The sequence below is a fragment of the Triticum aestivum genome, chromosome 3B (genome assembly GCF_018294505.1).
Source record: "Triticum aestivum cultivar Chinese Spring chromosome 3B, IWGSC CS RefSeq v2.1, whole genome shotgun sequence".
In the NCBI taxonomy this organism is placed as follows: Eukaryota; Viridiplantae; Streptophyta; class Magnoliopsida; order Poales; family Poaceae; genus Triticum; species Triticum aestivum.
In genome coordinates, this window is record NC_057801.1 from 847212417 (window position 1) to 847217815 (window position 5399).

The following is a 5399-nucleotide window of genomic DNA, read 5'->3' on the forward strand; positions in this document are numbered from 1 at the left end:
GCGACGTGTTTGGTCTTGACGACCATATCGTCTACGTATGCCTCTACTGTTTTGCCTATCTGGGTAGCCAGACATGTTTGAATCATGCGCTGATATGTTGCGCCGGCGTTTTTGAGTCCGAAGGGCATTGTGTTGAAGCAGAATGGCCCATATGGAGTAATGAATGCCGTTGCGGCCTGGTCTTTCTCCGCCATCTTGATTTGATGGTATCCGGAGTATGCGTCGAGGAAGCACAATGAATCGTGCCCTGCGGTAGCATCGATGATTTGGTCGAGGCGAGGGAGGGGGAAAGGGTCCTTTGGACAGGCCTTGTTAAGGTCTTTAAAATCGACGCAGAGGCGCCAGGATTTGTCCTTTTTTGGTACCATTACTAGATTGGCTAGCCAGTCCGGATGTTTTATATCTCTGATGAATCCGGCTTCTAAGAGTTTGGCTAGCTCTTCTCCCATTGCCTGTCTTTTGGGTTCGGAAAATCGCCAAAGAGCTTGTTTGACCGGCTTGAATCCATTTAGGATGTTTAGGCTGTGCTCTGCCAGCCTGCATGGGATTCCTGGCATGTCTGAAGGGTGCCAGGCAAAAATGTCCCAATTTTCCTGAAGGAATTCTCGTAGTGCGGCTTCGACATCAGGACTTAATTGTGCCCCAATGGAGGCCGTCTTTGTGGGGTCCGTTGGATGGACCTGAAATTTGACTATTTCGTCTGCTGGTTTAAAAGAGGTGGACTTGGACCTCTTATCGACTATCACATCGTCCCTATCCACCGTGGAGCGCAGCGTAGTTAGTTCCTCTGCCGCTAGGGCTTCGGACAATGCCTCTAGGGCCAGTGCGGCTGACTTATTTTCAGCGCGGAGTGCTGTGTCTGGATCGTTGGCAAGAGTGATTATCCCATTGGGTCCGGGCATTTTGAGCTTCATGTACCCGTAGTGGGGTATAGCTTGGAAGATTGTGAATGCCTCTCGCCCTAACAAAGCGTGATATCCGCTGCCGAATGGGGCCACTTGGAACGTGACCTCCTCGGACCTGTAATTGTCCGGTGAGCCGAACACTACATCTAGTGTGATTTTTCCTGTGCAGCGTACTTCTCGACTAGGGATTATCCCTCTGAAGGTTGTGCTGCTTCGCTCGATGCGGCTCCAGTCAATATCCATTTTTTGAAGGGTTTCCTCGTAGATGAGGTTTAATCCGCTGCCGCCATCCATGAGTACCTTGGTAAGGCGAAAGTCGTCCACTATCGGACTAAGGACCAATGCGACTGGTGCTCTAGCTGTTCGGAATTTAGGTTCGTCGCTGGCGTTGAAGGTGATAGCTGTGTTACTCCATGGATTTGCTGTTGCTACTTGGTAGACTTCGGCGAGGCCGTGGATTGTTCGTTTTCGCATGTTATTTGATGCGAAAGTCTCGAAGACTGTTAATCCCGTACCGGTACTGCTGGGCTGTTTGCCCGGGGCTAAAAAGCCTTCGCCACTTTTGGCCACCTGCCGTAGTATCCAACATGCTCGAAGGCTGTGTGTTGGAGTGGTGCCCTCCGTACTGTGGATTTTGCAGGGTCCATTGAGCCAGCCCTCCAGTACGGTTCCATGCCCTTTAGGGGGTCTTTGCTTTTTGTTTTTTAACCCAGGTTCTTGAGTATGGCGCACCCTTTTACTTCGGACTAGGGTTGTGGTCAAGGCCGGACTGTCCCAAAACCTGGTTTCGGTGTTCCTGGCATTCTCTACCGCACAGTATTTTTGTACGATAGTCGCTAGGTCGATGAAGCATGTAACTTCGCGACGACTTATGGCGTTCATGATTCCCTTGTCCGTGCAATTGTTGCAGAAAATTGAAATCGCGCTTTCTTCGCAGCAGTCCTTTATCATGTTCATAACCAGGAGGAATCTGGTCCAGTAATGATGTACTGTTTCATCGGGCTCTTGCCGTATTCGAGATAGATCGCTTATGTTAGGGTGGGCGGGTGGAATCAAGTTCGGAACCCCGCCCAATCTGAGGCTCAAAGGCCAAGAAGTTTCCGGATTTGGAAGCTTGACTTGCTGGATGCTTTCCAACGAATCTAGTCCGATGCCTGACTCTAAGTTCAGTATTTGATTAGCGACCGTCCCTTCGCGGGAATCCGGCTTGGAGGGAACGGGAATCCGGACATAGTTGGTTTTCAACATAGAAGAAGGGTTGCCGCATTGTTCCTCTACCACGACAACGTGGTGGGTGGCCTGAGGAGAGTTAATCTCTCTCAGATCGGGTTAAGCCCAATCTGATCGTAGTTTGTGGCGACTCCCAGGGCGGCGATGCGATACAAGAGCTCGTTTACAGAGGAGAGCTCAATCGGATCTAACTGCTCGGCGAATTCCGGGCTGACGTGAAGATCGCTTTTGATGACCTAAGAGGTCATTGTTGGAGCGGTGGCCGAACAGGCGGTCATAAGAAAACCACCTAGCCGGACAGTTTGGCCGGCAGCCAAAGCTCTCTTGACGACGGTACCGTCTTTAAAGACGGGAGAAGGCATCCTTCCTGATCGCGACGACACAGAGGAACTCTCAATGAAAGCACCAATGTCGGTGTCAAAACCGGTGAATCTCGAGTAGGGGGTCCCGAACTGTGCGTCTAGGCGGATGGTAACAGGAGACGAGGGACACGATGTTTTTACCCAGGTTCGGGCCCTCTTGATGGAGGTAAAACCCTACGTCCTGCTTGATTAATATTGATGATGTGGGTTACAAGAGTAGATCTACCATGAGATCAAGGAGGCTAAACCCTAGAAGCTAGCCTATGGTATGATTGTTGTTCGTCCTATGGACTAAAGCCATCCGGTTTATATAGACACCGGAGAGGGCTAGGGTTACACAGAGTCGGTTATAATGGTGGGAGATCTACATATCCGTATCGCCTAGCTTGCCTTCCACGCCAAGGAAAGTCCCATCCGGACACGGGACGAAGTCTTCAATCTTGTATCTTCATAGTCTTGGAGTCCGGCCGATGATGATAGTTCGGCTATCCGGACACCCCCTAGTCCGAAACTCCCTCAATGATCTTTAATTTGCTGGTTGTAAATTAATTATCTCTGATTTACACAAAGAGGTAACATATGGCTATAGAGTTTGAGGCATTCGCCCTCAGTGGCCACCACTTCCCTATTTGGGCCATGGACATCATGACCGCTCTTGTGTCTCGTGGGATAATGTGTGCAATCCTGGATTCACGTCTAGTCAGGATCACATCGCTAACCAAAAAATGATGTCTTATATATCATAAGACATTAGATTCAGATCTCAGCATCTGATTATTCTGTATCAACAATTCCTGGGATACAATGAACCTCAAGGGCAAAGGTTTGAATCTTACTTCAACCTTCAATCCGACATAACCAGCTGTGATGGGACCCTATGGGCATGGAGAATGTGATGGTTGAATATGCCTCAAATGACATGTTTGGAGACTATGAATAGTCTTTTAATCTCCTGAGTGGTCAATATAATTAATGTCCATTGACGATGTTGTAACAACAACATAAGTATTGTTGTCATCATATATTGTATATCACAATATATTGTATCAGCACTTTAGTACAAATACATTTGTATGTATTCTATATATCTGACAGTGATTTTCATATTGAGAATCTTCTTGTCTATATATAGATTTCTATGGGAGTCAATCCGATGAAAAATGATATGTGCCTTGTGGACATATGCACCACAAACTCTATACGCAGAGAAGTCCAATGTTTTCACTCTCATTGAGAGAAAGGAGATAATTTTAAAATCGCTACACGCGATGAGGTGTTTGTTGGCTCAACTCGAGTCATATTTACTATCCCTGTGGGTACTCGAGTAACATTGGGGTGCTTTATTGCTTCCCAGGTTTAACTCGTACCCTACTCAACTATGGAGGTATCCGTCAAAATAGTTTCCATAGCAAAACTTATGATGACAACAAAGAGAAATAACTTCTATTTACATATGCAACGGATATGGCAAGCACATTCTCTGTGTATCATTTGGATTGTACTACACATACGACACAACCCGTAGCACATGTTGCATATGAGATAGTTTTCCAGAATGTCTTGTACATGACAAACTTGGCATACTTGCCTTGGTGATCGAGACATTGGGTTGAAACCAAAACTATCAGCAATTCCAACAGTTTATGATTATTATGATGCTAAATTCTAACAACATTTGGATTTTATGTGCATTACAAGTGACACAGGGAAGCTAATTTTAAGGCTTGCACACCTTAAAGTCTACGCTAAACATCTCAGACTCCTTGAATGAAATCAAGTTGAGGTAGATGGCTATTCCCATCCATTGACTAGACTATTCAGGTACTCCATGGTTCTAAAAGACATATCTACATGATGGTCTTGAATGTGTGCTTTATTCACACGAAACCATTAGCTCATTATTCTGACATCGATTTCAAGCAAATCGAATCCATAACATTGCAGAATTCTCCTTGAGTGCCTTCTCTATGTGCCCTTGGATTGAAGTTTAGCAATTTGTCCTAATGTCTAGACTCGAAATGGTTTGGTAGAATCCTATCCAAAGAGTTAAGCTGATTGCATTATCTTTACTTTGGAATTGCTATTTACCAACTTTACGTCGGAGGCATGCAGTTTTACACGCTCATGATAGAACTGCATAATATTATTCCCCTCTATCTTTGATATGTGGACATCTACCATGTATTTCCTATCTGCGGTAATGCGGTTGCATACTGATATCACCACCCGGTATACATTGTTGGCCCCTCAACATATAGTTGGGATCTATGTGAGGAATAACTATATTTCCGTCAATACCTTGAGCCCCTCACATGGGTAGTTATTCAAGGCCAATGTGTTGATTCATGAGGAATATTTCCAGCCATTAGGGGGAGATTTCAAGTACCATAAAGAATGCCAGAAAATTAGTGGAATGTTCAACACATTTCTGCCTCAATTCCATGTACTTAAAGATCTGAACCATGCATTCAGAAGATTTGCAACTCATTGAAAATAACCTGCCACATTCATTTACTGACTATAAAGGCGTCATACAATCCTACAATCCTAAAAAATATGTCGGAAAGAGTGGAGGTACCATCTAAAACCACTCAACTCCTCGTTCAAAGCAAGAGGGGGAGAAGTACGACAATAGTACATCAGGATTCAGCTTCTTGCAAGCAAGGATATCAAGGCCTTTGACTCAGTAAATGCAGGTCAACTTCATGTTGACAGACACCTAATGGGTACTATACCCAGTGGATGAGAAACCTCCACCAACCCAGGTCATAGTGCACACAATGACTGGGACATCGGAATTCCCGACTCAACCACATTGGGAAATCGCGAGCAGTCACCATGGGTAACAATATTTCCATCAACTATATATTGATATATAGATTCTGGAGAAACATATAACCGG